The sequence below is a fragment of the Halichoerus grypus genome, chromosome 10 (assembly GCF_964656455.1).
Source record: "Halichoerus grypus chromosome 10, mHalGry1.hap1.1, whole genome shotgun sequence".
Classification (NCBI taxonomy): Eukaryota; Metazoa; Chordata; class Mammalia; order Carnivora; family Phocidae; genus Halichoerus; species Halichoerus grypus.
In genome coordinates, this window is record NC_135721.1 from 70,588,827 (window position 1) to 70,613,600 (window position 24,774).

At 38.4% G+C, this 24,774-nt stretch overlaps 1 long non-coding RNA gene across 1 annotated transcript in view; it reads left to right on the forward strand.

The window, feature by feature from the left end:
- The window catches only part of LOC144379361 (uncharacterized), a 215,243-nt gene extending 193,873 nt beyond the window's left edge, over positions 1-21,370 (forward strand). The window contains exon 5 of the long non-coding RNA XR_013442195.1: positions 21,193-21,370. This is a non-coding gene — a long non-coding RNA (uncharacterized LOC144379361). The remainder of the gene's footprint in view (positions 1-21,192) is intronic.
- Positions 21,371-24,774: the final 3,404 nt, after the last annotated feature.

A 24,774-nucleotide genomic window follows, 5' to 3' on the forward strand; every position in this document is an offset into this window, starting at 1 on the left:
ACCTGTTGCAGATTACTCTTATTCTGGGATTCACTCAAAACAGGCAGCTTTTCAGGTCACTCAGCAAATGGGTCAAACTAGCATGTCCAAATGAGATATATGTTGCCTCAAAAATTCAAAGACGACCAGTAGGCATTGTGCCTCTTTCTTAATGGTAACAGGAACCAGGTGCAGCAATTTGCCTTTCACCTTAGATGAGAAATCTCTTCATATCTCAGATAATTGGACCCCTAGAACTTTCACCAAAGTGGCAGGTCCTTGAATTTCTGTGGAATTTATCCCCTACTCTGACATACAAATGTCTTATCGATATGTCTAGAATAGTTGCTACTTTCTGCTCACCATGTCCAATAAGCATAAAATCATCAAAGTGGGACACAAGTATTGCGCAGATTAGCTGAGTGCCTCCAGCTCAGGGACTCTCATGACATTACAGCCAAGCTGTTTCCTGAGGCTCCAGTCATCTCAAGACTTGATCAGGAATGAAGGACCCACTCCTAAGTTCACTTACCTGGTCCATTGGCAGGCTTCAGTTTCTCTGTGTTGTTGCTCTGAGGGTCTCAGTTCCCCCAACACACCATGTGGCCATCTCCACAGAGTTGCTGACCACGTGGCAGCATGCTTCCTCAGTGCAAGTAATCCAAGAGAAGGAGAGAGGGAGAGAAAAAAAGACAAAGAGAATGAATGAAAGACAGAAGCCAGTCATTTTATAACCTAATATAGGAAGTATTATCCCATTATTTCTTCCATATTCTGTTCATTAGAAACAAGTCACTAGGTCCAACCCACACTCAAGGAGAAGGGATTACACAAGGCTGTGACTACCAGGAAATAGGGGTCATCAGGGACCACATCAGAGGCTGTCAACCACACTGGGTTGTTAAAATAAAAATGAAAATGATGAACAATTTATTTAGAAATGAATATTCAGAGCCAAAGTAGCAAAATTCATCAGGTCTTCACATAACACATCCCATTTTACAAATTGGAAACTCAAGGCAGTGAGTGGTTAAAAATATTTGCTCAAGGTCATGTAGTGAGTCTCAAAACAGACGCTCAAATCTTAGTCCAACTCCAAAGGCTCATTCTGACTCTGACCTCTCCTCCAAAATGTCCTTTAATGAGATCATTTATTTCAGATGGCTTCTGTTCCCTTCCTTCTCTTCTCTTTCTGCCTCCTTTTCTCTCCATGTCTCTTCCCCCAAACTGAAAGACTATTCAGGGACTGGCATATTTTACCTTATTGGACCAATTATGAGATACCCTCAAATGTGAGGTCATAGTTTTTCAGAGAGGAGATGATTTTAAATGATAACCCGTGGCCTATCACACAGAACTGTCTCTTCTCCTCTGATGCCTTCTGAGCAGGGGCTGGTGACACTGACACCATAATTTCAGCACACTTGCTCCTTGGTAACAACTGAGCTTCCTCCAGGTACCTCCAGTTTCAGAGCTGCTCAGAACTTCCCCTCTAAAAGGTCCAGAGTCACTCTCAGAGCAATATATCCAAGGTCTAAAATATAACTTGAGTGGTTTAATCACACACCCGCCTCCCCACCCACTTCTTCCACTTCCCGTTCCTTCCCTCCTAGAGGCCCAATCAGTGAGATTTCAGCAATAATTTCTGTAGTCTGGGAAAATGACAGGTCACACTTGGGAGTACCTGGCTGCTCAGAGGACAGTTTCAGTTCCCACTGCCCACCTACAAAGAAGAAGCAACTTGTACATTTAGAATGATCATTTTCTTTATGTAGCTGGAATAAATCTCAGACCACAAATTAGAGGTTGAAAGAAATAGACTTTATTTTTTAGTAACCAAACATAATTTATTTTATGAGTCTCATTCCACATAGGAGTAGAAACATAGTATGTCAATTCAGGGAGCCATCCTTAGGGGTTGACTTGAAATCTAGGTGGGGTGGGGTGGGCTGGAGAAGAGGACTTGGCCTTTAGTTATTATCTGCCTGTACCTGCATCTATTGAGATGTCTGTCTTCAGCTGGGGCCCAGTCCTAAAGTCATTCTCAGCCCCTTGCATGTGACCACAGGCCTCTCCAGCCCAGCTCTGTCTCAGGTACTTGTGTGCCCCTCTCAAAGATACAGGAAACATTCAGCTGTACTTCTACCCCTTCTGGACAGGAAAATCCTACAAATCTTGTGACCTCCCTGGAAACAAGGTACAACTTTTCTCTTCTCCTAAATCCCTATATCTTTCTGGGGAAGGTTCTACTTCCTTCACTGGCCCCAGGAATTGGCCCTGAGGGTAAGCCACAGGACCCCTGCTCAGTAACCAATAATGTCTTGCTTTCTCTCAGATGCTCCTCTTCTTCCCTGCTCAGTTCTGTAGATTTTAATCTCAGGTTGACATAAGGGAGAGGGGATAAACTGGCTTTGATTAACCAAATATTATTTTAAATCCTTTTGTCTTCTTCCTAGACCTAAGCTTTTAAAACTCAAAAGGTAATATTTCACTCTTGTTCTCTGATTTTTCTGTAACAACCTTCCCAAAGACAATCCGTATCTCAAGAATGGGGGGAAAGCTATATGATAAATAAAAAGATTATAGGAAAACACATATCAATTAATATCAAAATATTATTTCACTACAATTAAATACATTTTCCTGCCTTACATAACATTTGTGTCATTTTTTAAATCATAGTCCTTCCTTTTATTTCACATCTGCCCAAAGCAGGAAACTTGCGGAATTTCCTGAGTTAAGTGTCCATGGAGTGAAAAAAAAGGATGAGACACTGTCCTTTTCCTTAAGGGAGATTGTTATGGGTTGAATTGTGTCCTCAAAGAAATATGTTGAAGTCCTAATTCCCCCTACTTCAGAATGTGACTTTATTTGGAAATAGGGTAGTTGCAAATAGTTAAGATGAGATCATACCGTGTCCTGATAAGCAGAGAAGAGACACAGAGACAGAGACACAGGGAAAAGATGGCCATGTGGTGACAGAGGCAGAGTTTGGAGTGATGTGTCTATGAGCCAAGGAACTCCAAGGATTGCCAGCAAATCCCCTACATATTTCATAAGAAAATGTGGCCTTACATTTGAGGGTGGCTCATAATTGGTCCAATAAAGTAATTATGGCAGTCTCTGAATAGTCTTGGCCCTGTCAACACCTTGATTTTGAACTTCTAGCCCCCAGAACTCCAAGACAACAAATTTATTATTTTAAGCCAACCAGTTTGTGATACTCTATAACGACAGCCTTGGGAAACAAATACAGCAGTCTAGTTAAGGATGTAAAAACTCAGACATCACAAAGCAGTTATAGAATAATGCACTGTTAAACTGTGTGGCACTAAAGAGAACTGCAAAAGATCCAGAGACTCCCAGACCCAGCCTATGTGATTCCTACCCCAGCCTCTTGCCCAGTCTCAGGGGTGACTGGATTACTTTATTCATAGCATTGACACAAAGAGGTTTATATCTCCTTGGCCTTTGGGGCCCTGTGCTCTAGGATCTCACACAACAAAGCCTCCAGCTAAAGGTCAGTCCTCCCAAAGGAAGTGACTCTTCTTTTGAACACAAATGCCATGGGCTCCTGAGATTCAACAGGACAACACTTCACATCTAGGAAAGTTACACTTGCTATGACTGTCAGCCCTGAAATGGGGCCAACCATGTGGCTCTGAGCTTCACCCAACCAGAGCCTCAACCAACAGGAGAACTCTGTCTTATGAGACCTATTTTGAATCTTCTTTGTTTGCCTGAAATCTTGCTAATTGAATTTTAAAAGTGGATCCTACACAGCCTGCCTGACTTGGTTCTGTCAGGTCCTCCTCTTTTCTTGGGAACTCTTTGTTTTAGGCCACTAAATAAGTTGTCTTACTGGGGCTTACCACCTACCAGGTACATAACCAGTAAATTACCCTTTCCATTGTTGCTGGATTAACTATTATACATTTTATGTTTTCAGAGAAGGAAGCAAGAAACAGGGAAGGTGATGGGCTCAAATAGCAGAATGGTAAGGGCAGGATGAGAAGCCAAATTATGGGTTTAAAAAGGATAAAGGAAATGAAAGTTGGCTGAGTGTGCTAGTCAGGAATCATTCTTGTATCCTCATTTTCCTTATCTCTTACTTCTAAATAATCAGCAGATCTTATCCATTTTATGTTCAAAATACATCTCATCTATTCTTTTAAATTTCAATAGCCACAACTTACTGAAACTTATTGAACTGGGTGCCTGGGTGGCTCAGTTGTTAAGCATCTGCCTTCAGCTCAGGGTCCTGGGATCGAGCCCCACATCAGGCTCCTTGCTTAGCGGGAAGCCTGCTTCTCCTTATCCCACTCCCCCTGCTTGTGTTCCCTCTCTCTCTATGTCTCTCTCTGTGAAATGGATAAATAAAATCTTTTTTAAAAAAAAGAAACTTAATGAACTTATTGTGGTAATTTCAATAACCAGGCAACCATCATCTCTGCCCTAGATGACCGCTAAACCTCCTAACTGATGTCTCTTTTTCCAATCTTATCCCATATAATTCATTCTCTATAAAGCAACCACAGTAATCTTAAATGATGAACAAAATAATTTCTGTCTCCTGATTAAAATTCTTCAGCTTTCACTTTCAACCAGGATGGACTAACAGACAACAGCTATATTCCTTCTCTAAGTAATTAGGAAAATGGACAAAAAACCCCATATGTATATATATATACATATATAAAACTATTTTTCAGACAGGTAGTACAGGACTATGATCCTTGAGAGAAAGGAAATAAGGTGAGCCCTACACTTGCATGAACTTACTTATTGGAGGCAATTTTCAGTCCACATCACTGAGAGGGGTAAACTAAACAAATTCCTATTCTTTTTTTTTTTTTTTAAGATTTTATTTATTTATTTGAGAGAGAGAGAATGAGAGACAGAGAGCATGAGAGGGGAAGAGGATCAGAGAGAGAAGCAGACCCCCCCGCTGAGCAGGGAGCCCGATGTGGGACTTGATCCTGGGACTCCAGGATCATGACCTGAGCTGAAGGCAGTCGCTTAACCAACTGAGCTACCCAGGCGCCCTAAACAAATCCCTATGAATTGCAGTGATAGAGACCTAGCTAGGGGAGGCTAGGGTGGCTAGAATTTGTGGAGCAGAGTACTGGATAAGAATGAACAGCAGCAGAGAGAGGGGGAATGAGAGACAGTGCTCCAAAGGTCTGCAGAGAGATCCCATCAAGTCTCTGACTAGGCACTGATCTGTGCATTTGTAAGAGGAATCTACTCTAGGTCAGAGAAAGAACCACCTGAAAGGAGTAGGCAGAACAATTCACAGACCTGGGAATAGTTCATGTTCCTACCAGCCAGAGTAGAAAGACCTCATAATACATGGGGCATTGGGTAGAGTCCTCAAAAAAAAAAAAAAAAAAAAGAGTCCTTTGTAGTAGCCCTAAATTAGCCCTAGATTAAAGGTTACTTCAGACCTCCTCTAACAAAGCTTAAAAGCAAGCCTTGAAATAAACCAAATTATCCCAAGTAATTTAACTGTGCACCAGAATAAAATCCAACTGTAGTTAAAGATATAGAACAAAATCCAGCAAAACAAGAAAAAATTCACAATATCTACCAAGCATGCAGACAGGACTTTTGGCTATGACAGAATGAAGAAGTGTGTGAATCCTCTCTTCAAAAAATAAGTATAAACTGGAAAAATTATCAAAAATAACCATTTCAGAACCCTGGAAAAATGACCAAAGGCAAACACCAAATTGAGAAGCAATTATTAATTTTTTAGAAATTGAAACCTTAGATAAGAACAGCAGGAGTCAGGCGCCTGGGTGGCTCAGTTGGTTAAGCGACTGCCTTCGGCTCAGGTCATGATCCTGGAGTCCCAGGATCAAGTCCTGCATCGGGCTCCCTGCTCGGCGGGGAGTCTGCTTCTCCCTCTGACCTTCCCCCATCTCATGCTCTCTCTCTCATTCTATCTCAAATAAATAAATAAAATCTTTAAAAAAAAAAAAAAAAGAACAGCAGGAGTCTATGGCCTTCCTGCCTGGGTTCACACTCACCCTCCCATCCTCAGGTTAGTTACTGAAAATGGTAGTTGTAAAAAAGTGAAGCTGGTTGTGAAAACCAGCAGCTTTGCTGCAAGAAGAGGCAAACTAGATGTGGGGCAGGAAGCAAATAGCCATGGCGGCATTATCAGTTAAAAAATTATTTTTGTAGGAAATAAACCAGTAAAACTCACAACCCTGTTAGCCTGAGTTTATGATCACAGCTAGGGAAAGCAGCATGACTAGACAGAAATTTAACAAAGAGATCCTGAAAATGACAGAGCCATGGAAGGCTAGATTAGCTCTCTACCTATTCCTGGCTGACTGGGAAACTACACACATGCACAGGGTGTACCAAAGAGAGCCCAGTGGAAAGCAAAAGCCTAGGCATACTTGAGAACTTGCTAATTTTGAATGCACTGACTATTTGGTCTACATATAGGTAAGTTAGCAGAGGATTGAGTAAAAGCCTTATGGACTCAAGGTGTTTGAGCAAAATCTCTGCTGAAATCACTGGCCGACCACTAGGCTATTCTGACACAGAGATGAATTCTAGTAAGCCAGTCCAAAAAAAAAAAAAGAATTAAAAAAAATTTGGGCAAAGACATCAGCCATGGTCTGTAACTCATGGAGGAGAAAGATTCCACCACTGAAGCCCAGACAATTTATTTTTAATTGCGGGGGGGGGAGGGATCCGAATACAGACTTGCTACAATGTATTATTGAAAATGCCTGGTGTCAACCAAAAATTATGAGAAATGCAAAGAAACAGTGAAGTGTGATTCACGTTCAGGAAAAAAATCAGTCAATAGAAACTAACTCTATGAGCCCAGATGTTAGATTGAGCAAACAGTTCAAAGCAGCTATTATAAATATATTTAAATAATTAAAGAAAACTTTGTTCAAAGAATTAAAATAAAATATGAAAATGTCTAATAAGTAAGGAATGTCAATACAGAAATAGAAACTATAAAAAAGAACCAAATGGAAATTCTAAAGTTGAAAAGTACAATAAATAAAATGAAAAATTCCCTAAATGGGCTCAAAAGCAGATTGGCAGAAGAGCAAATCAGTGAATTTGAAGATATATTAGTAGAAATTTTCCAATCTGAAAAATAGAGAAAAGAATGAAGAAAAAATGAACAGAACCTCAAAGAATTGTGGGACAGCATCAAGCATATCCATGTACCTATAATAGGAGCACCAGAAAATGAAGAGAGAGAGAGTTAGAAAAAAAATTTGAAAAAACAAAACCTAAAAATTCTCCAAGTTCCATGGCAAACATTAATCTTTAAATCCAAGAAGTTCAACAAATTCCAAGAATGATAAACTTACAAGCTCCACCCCCAAACATATCATAGTCAAAGAGTTGAAAACCAAAGAAAAGAAGAGCTCAAAATCGGTAAAAGAAAAATGACTCATCATGTACAAGGGAATAAAAATATGATTAACAGCTAACTTCTCATCAGAAATAACAGAGTCCAAAAGGCAGAAGAATGACATATTCCAAGTGCTGTAAGAAAAAACTTTTAATCAAGAATTCCATAACCATCAAAACTAAAAATAAGGACATTTTTGATGATCAAAAATTCAGAGAATGTGTTACTAGTCAACCTGTCATACAGGAAATACTAAAGGAAGTCCTTTGGGCTTAAAGAAAGTGATACCAGATGGTAAATATAATCCACAGAGAGAAATGAAGAGCACAGAAATAATGAATATGTGGGTAAATAGAACAGATAAACAAATATATATAAGAAACATGTATTTATAAATATATAATATATAGTTTATAAGTAAATATATTTCCTCTTTTTTTCTCTTAACTTTCTTTAAAAACATGAGACTGTATAAAATAATAATTATAACACTATATTGTGGTTTATAACACATATATTAAATTACATGACAGGGTGCCTGGGTGGCTCAGTCAGTTAAGTGTCTGACTCTTGATTTCAGCTCAAGTCATGATCTCAGAGTCATAAGATCAAGTCCCATGTTGGACTCCGTGCTCAGCCAAGAGTCCGCTTGAGATTCTTTCTCTCCTCTCTGCCCCTCCCCCCACTTGCACTCTGTCTCTGTCTGTCTCTTTCTCTAAAGTAAATAAATAAATCTTAAAAAAAATTATATGACAATAATATCACAAAGGAAGGAGGTGGAAATAGAGTTATATTGGAGCAACATTGCTACATTTTTCTGGAATTAAGTTGGGATTAACCTGCATTAGCTTGTGGTAATTAAGATGTACATTATACTCCCTAGAACAACAACAACAAAAAAGCTTTAAAAATAGTGATTAAAAAATCAAAATAGGAATAACAATTGCATACTAAAATGTTTGTTTGACACACAAAAATACAACAAAGGAGGAACACAGAAACAAAAAAGCCACAAGACATACTGAAGACAGATAAGAACATGGCGTATGTAAATCCAACCATGTTAAATATTATGTGAAATGTGAATAGACTAAATCAAACAGCAGAGAGTGTCAGACTGGATGAAAAAACAAGATCCAATGATATGCTGTCTACAAGAGAAAAAGTTTAGATTCAAAGACACAAATGGATTGAAAGTAAAAGGTTGGTGTGATTGTTAATTTCATGTGTCAACTTAACTGGGCCATAGTGCCCAGATATTTAGTCAAACATTATTATGGACGTTTCTGTGAAAATGATTTTTGGATGAAATTAACATTTAAGTGGATGGACTTTGAGTAAAGCAGATTATCCTTCATAATGTGGGTGGGCCTTATCCAAATTAGTTGAAGGTCTTCATAGAACAAAAGCTGACCTCCCCTGAGCAACAAGGAATTCTGACAGTAGATGGCCTTTATTTTTTTGTTTGTTTGGTTTTTCTGTGGGGTTTTTTTTTTTTTTTTTGAGAGAGAGAGAGAGCACAAGTGGGGGGAGGAGGGGCAGAGGGAGAAGGAGAAGCAGACTCCTCGCTGAACATGGAGCCCAACATGGAGTTCCATCCCAGTACCCTGAGATCATGACCTGAGCCGAAGGCAAGTGCTTAACTGACTGAGCCACTCAGGCGCCCCAGTAGGTGGCCTTTGGATCAAACTGCAACTCCCCTGGGTCCTCGCCCTGCCAGCCTACTCTGCAGATTTTAGACTTACCATGTGAGCCAATTCCTTAAAAACAAACATCTCTTTATCTCTGTCTCTGTGTGTACATGTGTACGTGTGTGTGTGTGTGTGTGTGCTGTTGGTTCTGTTTCTTTAGAGAACCCTGACTAATATAGATGACAAAAAGGTATATCGGAAGTGGGGTGGCCATATTAACATCAGACCAATAAACATTCAAACAAGAAATCCTACAAGAAGAGAAGGGGAAATTTCATGAGGATAAAGTTAAATTTCAAGAGGATAGTTTTCTTCAGTGAAGAAAAATAAAAATTATAAAAGTATATATGCACCTAACAGCAGAGCCCTAAAACACATAAAGCAGAAACTGACAGAACTAAAAGGAGAAATACACAATTCAACAATTATAGTTAGAAACTTCAACTTTCCTGTCTCAGTAATTGATAAAACTAGATAGTAAACAAGATTATAGAGGACTTGAGCAACACAACCAACTTGACATAACTGATATTTACGGAACACTATACCTCCAAACAACAAAATATACATTCTTTTCAAGTATCCATAGAACACTCTTCAGGATAGACCATATGCTAGACCATAAAACAATTTTCAACAAATTTAAAAGGATTGAGATTATTTAAAGTACATTTTCTGACCACACCAAATTAGTTAGAAGTCAAAAACAAAAAAATTTGAGAAAATCAAAAATAGAAAATAAACAACACATTTCTATATAACCCATGGATCAAAGAAGAAATCACAAGGAAACTTGGAAAATATCTTGGACTGAATGAGAATGAAACATGACATAGATAAAGTAGTGCCTAGAGGGAAATTTATGTCTTATATTAGAAGGTAAAATCTAAAATCAATAATCTAAGCTACCACTTCAAAAAACAGAAAAAGTCTACAGAAAACCATGCCAATTTGGTCAAATTACTGAAAACTAGCCTAAAAAGTTGTAAACAAATTTAGAGGAAAACGTAGGATACAAAGTGGAACTAAGAGAAGAATGATGGCATACTTCTTGTCAAAAACTATGCAACCAGAAGATAATGGGTCTTCTTTACCTCTTTACTTCTTTACTGAAAGAAGAAAGCTGGAAATCTAGAATTCTTTAACCAGCAAAAATACATTTCAAGAATGAAAGTGAAATAAAGACATTTTCAGACAAAGCTGAGACAATTTATTTACAGCAGATCTTTCCTACAAAAAGATGATAAAGGAAGTTGTACAGGGAGATAAAAAATGATAACAGATGGAAATTCGGATCTACTCAAGGAAATGAAGAGTACCAGAAATGATTACACCTTAATTACAAAGTTAAAAATGGTAACTTTTCAGATGAAAAACCTGGTGGACATCACCATGATCAAGTGGTCAAAATTATCAACACCAAGAAGACAACTTGACACTATGCACTTCCTGATGTGATATACTGAAAAGAACACAATATCACTTATATAGTACTCAAGCCAAAAATATATAACTTGAATGTAATCATGATAAAACAAACAAATGCAACTGAGGGACATTCTGTGCTCTATTTTAAAGACTAGGAAGATACGAGAACTAAATGCAACACCTGATCCTGGACAGGATACTGGATCAGAGGGAAAGGAAAATGACTATAAAGAACATTATTGGGGAAACTGGTAAAATTTAAATATGTACTGGATATTAGGTAATAACACTATATCAATATTAAATTCCTGAATCTGATGACTGTATGGTAATTATGCAAGAGAATATCAATGTCATCTTTCCTAGAAAAGACAAACTAAAATATTTAGGGTAAGGGGTATTATGTCTATATGATATTCTTAAATGATTCTACAAAAGATATATGTATATACACATAAATGCAATAAGCACAGTGACTCTCTGTATGTATGTGTCTCACCACCCTGACATTTACCATTTGCAATGAGGAGATGGCACTAGATAATCTCTTAGTTTCTTCTTCTTTTTTTTAAGATCTTATTTATTTATTTGAGAGAGAGGGAGCGCATGAGCAAGGGGGAGGGGCATAGGGAGAGGGAGAAGCAGGCTCCCAACTGAACGGGGAGCCTGACTCAGGGCTCGATCCAAGAACCCTGGGATCATGACCTGAGCCAAAGGTAGACACCTGACTGACTGAGCCACCCAGGCACCCCTCTCTTAGTTCCTTCTATCTCAAAAATTGGAAGACTCTGATTTTACCTCATTTCTCTCATCTTTTGCATCTCAGTCACTTCTCTCAACTCATCTCAAAGCTGCTTCACAATCCATTTCCCACAGAAGACAGCTATTATAAATAAGCTCTGTTCATTTAAGGGGGTAGGGAAAAAACATGAACAAAATGGAGAGAGTAGTGGAAAAATATAAAAACACACTAATTAAACTTCTGGAGGTGAAAAAATGCACTGGAAAATATTACACCTTGCAGTTTATTCACCATCCAATTGACAAACCCAATTCCCATATTGTACAGCAACTCCTGAAACATCATTTCCTTTAGGCATTCTTCCCAGATTGATTCAAAGAAAGAACCTACTTATGACACTCCTATAGCTACTTCCTTTAGTGTATATTAACTTGGTTCAACCTGTTCTAAAAGGCAATCATTTTTTACCTGTATTAACATATGCATTTGCCCATTTATTTGTGGCTTGACTTAATGTGCTAAATCCGACTGTGAATCCTCTATATGTATATCTATGTCAGTGAATCTGTCTTTGATTTTAAAGGGACTATGTTCTCATAGTTTAGTAGGACACGCCTTACTATCAAAAAAAAATTAATCAAAATAAAAATCTGATGCCCCACTTTCTTTCATCAGACTTTGTCCCTGACTCCCTAATAGAAAATAAGTACAGGACTTCTGCTTTGAGGAAAATAGAGGAGCTTACCTTTCCCTATTCTTCCTACTAAGTACAACTAAAAACTCAGGACATTATATTTTAAATCATAAATACTCTAAGTGGTAGAGAGAAGACATTAGACTGGCTAGGGACCTCAGGACCCAAGGAATGACATGGTGGTGAGTTACCTGAATTTATTTATTTATTTATTTATTTATTTATTTATTTATTTACTTGCCTCATATACCCAGACTGGTTGTTGGGAGAAGATGGCAACATGGAAATGCCAACAAGCACAGACATAAAAGTCCCAATAAAAGCTTGCTTTCTATAGCCAAGAACCTGAAAGATGAAAAACTTTTAGACAAAAACTGCTTTACTGTAAACAAATACAACAGGAAAAAAAACATGGCCCCAGCCTACAGCCCTCCAAAGCACAATCCATGAAAGGAAAAATTGGTGAGACTTAGCAAAAGTTGAAAATTCTTGCTCTGTGAAAGACCCTATTAAGTAAATAAAAAGATAAGCAAGCTATGGTCTGGGAGAAATTATTTGCAAAACATGTATCTGACAAAGGACTAGTATCTGGAAAATATAACGAGCTCTCAAAATGCAATAGTAAAAAACAAACAATCCAATGAGAAAATGGGAAAAAAGACATCAACAGACATTTTACTAAAAAGGATATACAGATGGCATATAATACATGAAAAGTTATTCTTTGTTAGCCATTAGGGAAGTGCCGATTAAAACCACAAGGAGAGGGGCGCCTGGGTGGCTCAGTCGTTAAGCATCTGCCTTCGGTTCAGGTCATGATCCCAGGGTCCTGGGATCGAGCCCCGCATCGGGCTCCCTGCTCTGTGGGAAGCCTGCTTCTCCCTCTCCCACTCCCCCTGCTTGTGTTCCCTCTCTCGCTGTGTCTCTCTCTGTCAAATAAATAAATAAAAAATCTTTAAAAAAGAAAAAAACACAAGGAGATATCATTATATACCTATCGGAATGGCTAAAACAAAAAAATAATGACAACACCAAATGCTGATGAGGATGTGGAGAAACTAGATCCCTCACACATCTCTGGTAAAAAATGCACAATAGGAAAGCCACTCAGGAAAATAATTTGGCAGTTTCTTCTGAACAACAACAATGACCCGCAACTACCACATAACCAAGCAATTAAACTCCCATCCCACAGAAATGAAAGTTTACATTCACACAAAAACCTGCACATGAATGTTTATAGCAGCTTTATTCATGATAATCAAAACTAGAACACAAGTGTCCTTCCATGTGTAAATGGTTTAAAAAAAACTGTGGTACATTCATGCCACGGAATACTACTTAGCGATAAAAAGGAATTAACTATAATATAAACAACAACTTGGATGAATCTCCAGAGAAGTAGGCTGAGTAAGAAAAGCCAATTCCTAAAGTTTACATACTGTATGATGTCATTTATATAACGTTCCTGAAATGACAAAATTATAGAAAGGGCAAGCATATTTGTGGTTGCCCGGAGTTAAGGAAGTAGCAGGGGGTGGGAGGGAAGTGGATAGGGCAGAGCCATTAAAGGGCAACATGAGGGATATTTATGGGGATGGAAATGTTCTAAATCTTGAGTATCAATTTCAGTGGCCTCATTATGATATTGTGCTCCAGTTTTTCAAGATGTTATCATCGGGGGAAACTGGGCAGAGGGTGCATGGGATTTCTGTTTTATTTCTTACAACTACATGTGAATCTACAATCATCGCAAAATAAAAAGCTTATGTTTAAAAAAGTAAATACACTGGATGAGGTGACATTTGGCAGTTTTTAGCCCTTTAGACCTTAGTGTAAAAAATATTTTTATTAGAGGAACCTTCAGGGAGAACAGGATGACCCCAGGTGCCTTGTGAAAGGAAGGTGGGCACATAACAGAGGCTTAAAGGACCAGAATGAAGCCAGATACAGAAGTTGAACTTCATCAGCTTCTTAATTAAGTCCAGGGCTGGCCCTGGTGGGTGCCTTGCAAAATTTTTTTTGTAAAGCGCACTCTCTCTCTCTCTCTCTCTCACACACACACACACAGCTAAATACAATATATCCTTCATGCTACTATTATTGATTTATGTCCTGGGATTACAGTCAGGGAGGACTACTTTCAAGCCAAGGCAAGCTTTGTTTACTGAAGCCACATCTGTTTAGCGGCAATAATAGCCTTAAATGGCAAGTGAAATAGTTGTCTTTGATTCCTGTCCAAACCTCCACGTGTCCTCTCTTCTAGAGATCATAGGTGGTTTATGCTCTTATCTGATCCACTCCCCCTTTAAAAATGGGGTTTGTTCAGTGTTTAATGGGTTTCTCATTGCTGTTCTCCATGCAGTGGCCTCCCTGTTCAGTGGCCAGTGCCACCATGCCATCGTCATTGCTCCAGCATCAGTTCTCAGTCTCCCACTACTGCCATCCCTGTGTTCCCTGGAGTTAAGGGAGTGCTTTATGAACTACTGTTACTTGTTAACCAAAAAGTTAAGCTTCTTTCCACTTTTCTGTCCTCTTTGTTTGAAGAGTAAGTTAGTAATGGGACAGAATTATGTGAGTTCGCTTTCTGTCTCTAACCCCAGAGGTATTACGTATTTCCAAATTTAAATGGTAGATTAGAAATAAACCGTCATACCACAGTGCTTGTAAAAACAAACAAACAGAACTTGGGTTGCTAAAAATCCTTCTTTCTCTGTGACCACTTAGACTTTTTAATTGTGTTTGAAATTTAAAATGGTAAGAGAAAATGTAAAATTTGAGGTGTAATATTTTTGTTTAGTGAGTGCAAATTTTAATTCACTCAAAATGGTTTTTACGAAATATCTTTGAAATTGAAATTTCTTTTTAGTTGTTTTTTTTTCTGATTTGTTTTTAAACTTGGTTATTCATTACTATAACATACGATATGTAAATATAAGGGGTTTTAATCCTTTGTTTTAGGAATTTTTTATTTATTTTAGAGAGATGGAAAGAGGGAGAGAGGGAGAGAGCGCCCATGTGTGGGAGTCAGGGGAGGGACGGGGCATTGGGACAGGACTCATGCAGACTCCCAGCTGAGGGCAGAGCTGGATCTCAGGATCCTGAGATCATGACCTGAGCCGAAATCAAGAGTCGGATGCTTAATCGACTGAGACACCCAGGGAAACTAGGGTTTTTAATCTTTGACTCTAAAAATGCATTATCATTAAAAATTATTAATCTATTACCAATTTCCTTTTATGCATTGTAATAGTTATATCTATATATTTTTTACTGTCATGTATGCCAGTAAACATACACGCATTTAAATAAAATACAGATTTTATTGTCCGTTTTCTTTTCTGGCCATCATGATTATTTGTTTAATTTTATGATTATTACTGAAATAATTTTGTCATCTAGAGGAGGGACTGTTAAGAATGATATGCCCTGTTGCTGGCTGGTAGTGGGCGTTTGTGAACTGTGAAATGATCCTGTGGAGTAAAAAATATATATAAATATAAATATTATGATGCATAAAAGGAAACTGGTAAAAATTAATACTTTTTAATGATAATGTATTTTTGGAGTCAAAGATTAAAAACCCTTATTTTTACATATTAGTATGTTATGAATAATAACAGTTTAAAAACAAAGCAGAAAAAATAACTAAAAAGAAATGTCAGTTTTAAAGATATTAATGTCTTTATCTAAAATTCTGTAATTCAGGGGCACCTGGGTGGTTCAGTTGTTAAGTGTCTGCCTTTGGCTCAGGTCATGATCCCAGGGTCCTGGGATCGAGTCCCACATTGGGCTCCCTGCTCAGTGGGAAGCCTGTTTCTCCCTCTCCCACTCTCCCACTTGTGTTCCCTCTCTCACTGTCTCTATCTGTCAAATAAATAAATAAAATCTTTAATAAATAAATAAATAAATAAGATAAAATTCTGTAATTCAATTCTGTAATTGTAATTTTCTCTTCAGCTAATTTAAACTACTATTTAATCTAATTGTCTTAAAAAGTTTTCCCAATATTTTAACTTCTAGGGTTCTGTGTGTTCCAGTTATTGATTGCTACATAGCAAACTATCTCAAAACTTCGCGGCTTAAAACAACCTTTTTATTTTGCTTGTGATTTTGTAGATGAGGATTCAGTAAAGTTTCCATGAGAGGTTCTAGCTTAGGGTCTCTTACACAGTTGCAGTCAGATAGTGTTTAGAGCTAGAACAGCAGGAACTGGAGAAGTTGTAAATGGCCAGAGATCTCTCTTCCTTTAGTTACAGGACCTCTACATGGGGTCACTTTGCATGGGCTAACTTGGGCTTCCTCACCCCTGACCACTCCTAGGCAGCCGGATCCTTATGTGGCAGCTCAGGACTCTAACATAAGTGATCCAGTTAGCAAGGCAAAAACTACCCCACATTTCTGACGTAGCCTCAGAAGTCACACAGTGTCACTTATACCTCATTCTATTAATTGTAAGTGAGTCACAATCATGTCCCTCAAGGGAGGTGACATAGACCTCACCTCTTGATAGAAGGAGTATAAAGGACACATTATAAGAGAAAAGTATGTAGGATGGGAAACACTCCCATGGCCATCCATGCGTGACAGTTTTGGAAGATACAGTCTGCCGTGTTACATGATTCTCTTTCAAATTCCTCCTTTTAAAAAAAGTATGTCCTATACTTTTATAAGTTCAGCTATACACTTTTTAAAAAACGTTTTTAGGGGTGCCTGGGTGGCTCAGTCATTAAGCGTCTGCCTTCAGCTCAGGTCATGATCCCGGGGTCCTGGGATCGAGCCCCACATCCGGCTCCCTGCTCAGCGGAGAGCCTGCTTCTCCCTCTCCCTCTGCCTACTTGTGCTCTCTCTCTGTCAAATAAATAAATAAAATCTTAAAAAAAAAAAAAAACGTTTTTAGGGGCGCCTGGGTGGCTCAGTCATCAGGCATCTGCCTTTGGCTCAGGTCATGATCGCTGGGTCCTGAGATCAAGCCCTGCATCGGGCTCCCTGCTCGGCGGGAAGCCTGCTTCTCCCTCTCCCACTCCCCCTGCTTGTGTTCCCTCTCTTGCTGTGTCTCTCTCTGTCAAATAAATAAATAAAATCTTTAAAAAATAAAAAACGTTTTTAGTGTCTAGCTACTTTATGTGTTAGGAGTGGAAAGAGGATTTCCTGTGTTTCTTGGTCCTCATCTTGACCAAAGCCAACTGTATTTCTAAATACAGAGCTTTGGATTGCTGAATGCTTGCATTTAATGAACAGATAAGCTCTTTTTTATGGATCACCTAACCTCATTTTAGGAGAAAATGAGAGAATAAGTCTTTTGTGTGGAGGGACAAAGAAGGCAGGGGTGTGTATTTGAAGAATAGACAAGTTCAGAACCTGCTGGATTCAGGTCACAGATGTCAAGGACCCATTCTTGAAGAGTTGTTCCTGTGTGAGTCTGCTCCCCCCGGAGTCTGCAGAGGACTCTAGTCACTATTCAATGATCTTTCTATCCCTATCAACTGACAATCCAGTCATCAGTTGGGTAGGAACTCTAAACTGTGTATTTCTCAGAACCCTTGACCATAAGCTTTCTACTTGAGAGGTAAAGAGTAGCAACACCTGCCCTGCCATGATTCTATCCAGGCTACAATATCTACCAACCCCAGGAAAATTCCTCAGAAAACTGAAGTGAATATTCTGAAAGCCAGCAAGGTTTGGCTTACTTTCCCTTCATGGAGAAATAAGGCATAATAGAGCATTAAGAACCAGGGCCACTGGAGGGTTCACCCATGTCACAAGTGCAAATTTTAGGCACAGGTGATATAGGAGGTAGTGAGAATCCTAAGGAAACTCAATCTAATCCAGCAGAGCCAGTTCTCAGGGAGAAAATGTGATTTTACTAAAATTAGTCTTCAGTGTTTTTTCTCCCATCTCCCCCTCGTCTTGATACTTATTCAAAGGGAATTATTTTCAGACTTCTGTCTGAAACAGTCCTTTAAAATGGAGACTTGTGAGGGTTCATATTTATACAACTGCTCTTGTATAAGCAAGATGATAATGATAAAGATGACTCACCAAACACTACCCATTCCCCAAGGTCCAGTCAAATTCTCACCCCCTATGTGAAGTCTTCTCTGTCAACACCAGCCCATTCTGACCTCTCCTTTCCTCTGACCTCCAATTTATTGTCTATTCCACTCACACACGCCTCAGGATTTTTCTTGTCATTGTCTCAAGTTATTTATCTCTAATATTTTTTGTAAACTTCTAGTATATCGAGGTTTGGACTCTCTAACCAGATTATAGAATTTTTAAGTCCAGGAATATACATTGCACATCTTCATCTTAATAATTTATAGCACTCACCATAGGCTAAGCATGACACAAGGGCTCCATAAATATTAATAAATGATAGCTTATTTGTTCACTGTTCTTATTTGGAAGTTTACATGATATACAATATATTCAGAAACTGGGATGCTCTGGAATACAAAGAACCCTTGAAGAAGTGATTCTGTCTCAGCACACTTCCATTTCCCACTGCAGCATCGAGATGACAATGCTTGCTAGTCTCTGCTACAATGGTAGATGAGAAGCTTGTTGTTGTGATTATTAGTTTTTTAATCATATGACATAAATATCTTTAAATATAAGGTTACTGTAAAGCCTTAGCACAAGTATGCCTCACTTTATACAAGTGACATAGCTCTGAAAAATTGGATGAAAAATGTTTCCACTGATTTATTGTTTGTCTTTATCATTTAAAGTTTGATATGGATCTGTCAGTTGTGAAATTAAATATGCAGTAGGAACTTGAAAAAAAAAGAAAAAAACTTAGGTCAGATTAAATTGACTTGAAATAAGGACTCTGCCCTAATTGTGTATTTATAAATACAGACTTTTCTCTTGCACCATCCTCCAACAACATGGAGAAGATCCATCAGTGATCCATCATTCAAATCCCTCTTTGTCTGATTTGTACCCTCCCTACTCTTGCTTAGTCTCTTCGGAGCCCACCTGGTAAAACTCCAAAGGGAGTAAGCCAACTTTCTGCTTTCAGGGCTCCTGAACCTTGAACATCGAGCTCCTCTGAGGACCATATAGCCCTGTAGATTTCACCATTACCAATCTCCTCAACCACCTCCCCAGTGGTATCACCACCACCAGAACTCATAGTAACTACTTCACCTCCCATTTAGCTGGAAAAAAAATATGCAAATATGTGTATGCGTGCATGATAAAATAGGAACAACCTCAACAAAATTGCTGCTTTGTTCAACCTGGCCCATACCCCCTCCCTAACAAACATATGTAACTGAGATGTGACACTTCGGGTGTCCCTCTGACTATAAGAGACCTAAGTAATTTGACCTAAGCCTTTAGCCCTCAATTTCTCCACCTGTATAAGTCAAGAGATCCTCCTTAAGGTTTATGCAAATGCAACACTTAATTGCCTTTGCCTTATCTATTCCTTTTGCACCTTGTGTCTTGTCTCTAAGGAGCCCCTCACAGCCAGGATGCTCACTTTGGCCCCTTCATTATTTTCCACAGGAAATCCTATTATAATAATGGTTTTGTGAATTTCATAACTTCACTGAAGGCTTGAGGAGTTATGGGGAGGTATCATATGGGACGCACACTGCCTTTCACCAGTACAGTGACTTTACACCCTGTCTCCTATGTCAGAAACCATCCAAAGCTCCTGCTCCTGATCCATGACCTTCAACACCATGAGCCATTGAAGTGTAGCTTACTTCCTAATGCTTCTCTTTTGAGGTCCAATCTTCAGATCTTTGGGATTCTGGAACATGAAATTTCCAACATCTTATTTTACTTATCTTTTTTGAAACTTTTCTTTGCTTCCATTTTCAGTGGAAAGGCCATCTTTTATTTTTTCAACAGTTGAAGCCTTATTCCACCACTCATTCTTGGGGTTCTATCATCCTCTAAGGCCTTGCTCTACGAATTATCTCTTTTCTTTCTTGCAACTCTCCCCACAGCCTACAAACATGCAAAGTTAATTTCCTCTTAAAAGGGACAGACAGTATTAAACTTAAAAACTTCTACACAGCAAACAATGAACAGATGAAGAGACAACCTATAGAATGGGAGAAAATATTTGCAAACTATACATCTGATAAGGGGTTAATATCTAAAATATATAAGAAACTCAAACAACACAATAACAAATAATAATAATAATAATAATAACTCAATTAAAAATGGGCAAAGGACCTGAACAAACATTTCTCAAAAGGAGACATAGAGATGGCCAACAGACATATGAAAAGGTGCTCAATATCACAAATCATCCAGGAAATGTAAATCAAAACTGCAATGAGATATCTCTTCCCTCCTGTTAGAATGGCTACAATCAAAAAGACAAGAGCTAACAAGTGTTGGTGATGATGTAGGGAAAAGGAAACCCTTGGACACTGTTGGTTGATTGTAAATTGGTATATCCATTATGGAAAATGGTATGGGGATTCCTCAAAAAACTAAAAATAGAACCATTATATGATTCAGAAATCCCACTTCTGGGTATATACCTGAATGAAATTAAATCAGGATCTCAAAGAGATATCTGCACCCCCTTATTCACTGAAGCTTTTATTCACAATAGGCAAGATACGAAACCAACCCAAGTGTCCATCAACAGATGAATGGATAAAGAAGATGTGATATATATACACAATGGAATACTATTCAGCCATTATAAAAAAGGAAATCCTGTCTTTGGGGATAACATGGATAAACCTGGAGGACATTATGCTAAGTGAAATAAACCAGACAGAGGAAAAAAATGCTGTGTGATCTGACTTACATGTGCAATCTGAAAAAAAAAAAAAAGTATAACTCATAGAAGCAGAGAGTAAAAAGAATGGTGGCTTCTAGGGGCTTGGTTGGGGGAATAAGGAAATGTTGATCAAAATGTACAAAGTCATAGTTACATAGAAAGAACAAGTCTAGAGATGTAATATATATGCCTGATTGCTATATTTAATAATACTGCACTAGACACTGGAAATATGCTAAAAGAGTAGATTGCAGGTGCATTCATCACACCAAAATTGGTAACTATGTGATGAGATGACATATTAATTGGCTGAACTATAGTAATCATTTCACTATGGATATGTATATCAAATCATCATGTTGTACACCTTAAATATACATAATTTTTATTAAAAATATATAAATAAATGGAAAAAAGAAACAAAACAATTAAAATTGCCTTCTATTATACTTCCCTTCAAGTAATTATTCTGTATTTTTTTCTCTCCCTCATGGTCAGGCAACAGAGTTTTCTACCTTGGTGTCTCCAGTTCCTCTGCTCAGTCCCTTCCCACTACAACCTGGCTTCTGTCCCACCACGCCATTAAAATTGCTGTCCCCTTGATCACCAATGACTTCCTTTTGCTAAGTAATGGCTAACAATAATAATGGTCAGGATTTAATGAAGAAACATCAGTGCTTCTCTAAGTAAGTACTCATACATCTACAAACTCATTTGTTGTCCCATCAGTCATATAAAATAGATACTAAAATTATTCCCACCTTACAGGTCAAAAAACAGCCTTGGAGATGTAAAGTAATGCATCACACAGCCATAAATTGCTGAGCCAGGACTTAAACCCAATTCTTTTTGATTCCAGTACCAGTGATTGGATGTCTAGGTCATATACATTCTCTCTCTGCAAAATTTAACCCTGTTACCACTCCCTCCTTTTGCAATTCTTTACTGTTTTGGTTTGCATGAATCCACTGTCTCCTACTCTCTACAACTACTCGGTCTCTTTTCCAGGCTCTTTTTTGACCCATACTTTAAATGTCAGAACTCTCTAGAGGTCCGTTCTTTGCCCTCTTTTACTTTCATACCACATCATCTCCTTGGGAAGATTCATATATTCACTGGGAAACTCTTGATGTTGTTTGTTGACAACAACCAACTACAAGTCTCCAGCCAGATCACTCTCTTGCTCTCCAGATCTGAATATCTAAATGTCTTCTGGGCATAACTTGGAAACACAAAGTCAGTATGTTTTAAATGAACCTACCTGTCTGCCTCTGCTGCCATCTCACCTTGAAAAAAAATGTCTTTTCTTGAGTGAAGGGCACTCTCATCTACCCTGTTGAGCAACCAAGTCACCCTTAACCTTCCTCTCCTGCAACTCTCACATGCAATTAAACAATCACCAAGACCAATCAATTCTATCACCTAAATAACCCTCTTTCCTTTACAGTCACTTTCCAAGTTCAAGCCTACATGATTGCAGTAGTCTCCTTGCTGGTCTCCCTGAGTCCAGTCTTGCTGTCTTTGATCCATTCTTTAGGCTTCAAGCTACAGGTTGGTTCAGATATTCACTACTTGCCTCTTGTTATCTTTGGACTAGCAGCTACTTGGGGCTTGACTGTTGCTCCATGTGTCTCATTTGGCACCCAACCTAAAAGAGTAATGGCCACCCATGAGCCTATTGTGGCCAGAGAGATCATTCTAAAATTCAAAGGTTATCAAGCTCTGCCTTGATCAAAATTCTTCAGTGGCTCCCTAATGCTCTTAGAAGACAATCCAAACTTATCATGATGTATCAGTCAGCTATTGCAACAATACTCTGTAACAAACAACCCCCATATCAGAGGCTTACAATAACAGTCCCTTATTTTCATGTTCATAAGTCCATAGGTTGACTACAACTAGACTGAGCTAGGCTAGAATTCATTCTCTTGAGCTCCAGGATCAAAGCTATAAGCAGGTAGATTACGTTCAGATCTGTACACAACATAAAGGATTTCACAATAAAGGCCCTGCCTTGTCATCCAAGTTCTTAACACAAAACCTAGTCTATAGGAGGTGCTTATTAAATGTTTGCTGAATGACAATGAAGCCAGATAGGGCTGGCTTTGGGGAAACCAAGAAGTTAATTTCTGTGTCTGCAGCCTCCCCATTCTGTATGCCATTTTCTCCTTTATAGTGTGCCTTTTTTAGGAAGCTGGTTCCCTTGTGATCACTTCCCTCGGTTCACCACTAAAACCCACTCTCACAAAGATAGTGCATCCAGTAATTTACACATTAATAAAAAATATCAGTATGTTAACCCTTACAGATTTATTTGACATCTGAGCTTGCACTGAAGAATCTGTAGCAGGACTTTGACTCCTACTAAAGGAATTTAAATTACCTCGTAAAAGTAAAAAAAATAAAGAGAAATTTCATACTAAACAAATGGCAAGTTATATTGTCCTCCAGGTAAAAACCAGACTCAACTCCCATTAGTTTATCATACAGATGTCAGCTCAACCCCTTCACAACTATGTCACAAAAAGTTTCACTCAACGAGGTGCTTTATTTTAAGCCCTTCACGATGAAAGCTTTCTTTGAATATGCTGGGGATAAAGACAGCTGCCACAGACAACAGTCTTCCCATAACACACCAACATTCATGACAGCCTCTTCCACGATTAATCCTTCAGCTTGTGGTGTACACATGGCTTCTTCCAGTCAGATCCCAGAATGCCCCTAGAAATAGGTCATCTGAAATAAACATCAACCTCGCTTTAAAAAGATTCTATGCCTACGTGGTCATAACCCAAAAAAAGAGTCCTTTGGGGAAACAGGACATATAAACAGCAGAGCCCAGGCATCCTTGCATCCTGTTCCTTCCTTTTCGATGGCAATTTCATATTTAACCTCTCTAAAATCAGCTCTCTGTTCTCTCCATTGAGCTTGGGCAATTTCTTTCCCTCCTCCCCTGATTTCCATTGCTTTGACCCCTCAACATAATACTCATAACAGTAAAAATAACTAAGATGCATCTCTAAGCCAGATTCCTGGGAGTGGGAATTGCAGGGTGGAGTGTGGGGGTGCAAAGGAAACTAATATTTACTGTGAGGTTTCCACACACCCTGTTCTATTGTTTTACATACCGGATGGAGTTTAACCCTCATAACACTTATCTGAGATATCTGTTATTATCTCTCTTTGTAAATAGGAAAGCCACAGCTCAGAGAGGCTAATGAACTGGTCCTTGGGTCCCACAGCTAGCAATCAACAGAGATAGAATTAGAGCCCAAATCTGACCAATCTCCAAAATCCATGTCCCCAGCACCTGCTACATGTCTCCATGATTGAGTCTTCTTAATGAAAGAATAAAAGACACATTTCTAGAATTGTGTAGTAAGCAAGGAACTGTTTTGATGAACCAATCAACAATTTTCCAATTAACAGCCTCATAAGTGCTGAGCTTCAGGTTAGACATTACAGGTGAGACAGAGAAGTAGGTAATGGGCTCTTTGACCTCCAGTAGCTTATGACCTTGAAGAGGAGAAAAGGCAATGGATGAATGTTCAACTGTGTAGTACAGTCCAGAGATAGGACAGGCCAGTGTGCACTGAACCAGGAATGGCTCAGTCAGGGATCTAGTTGCAAGAAACTAGATTTAAGCAGAAATAATTTATTTAACAGCTGGTGGACAAAACCACAATGATTTATCACTTCACAGTCATAGAATGGCTATAAAAAAGACAGATAATAATGAAGATTATTTGGCAACTAAGATGTAGAGAAATTGGAACCCTCACACATTACAAAATAGTGCAGCCACTCTAGAGAACAGTTTATCAATTTCTCAAAGGTTAATCATAGTTACCATGCCAGCAATTCTACTCCTAGGTATATACTCAAAAGAAAAGAAGATAAAACATCTATACTTGTACATGAATGCTCATAGAGACATACAAATATCTATCAACAACCCAAATACCCTATCAACAGATGAATGGATAAATAAAATGTGGGCTAGCCATACAATGGAATATTATTCAACAATAAAAAGGAATGAATTACCAATATATGCTAAACATGGATGAAATTTAAAAC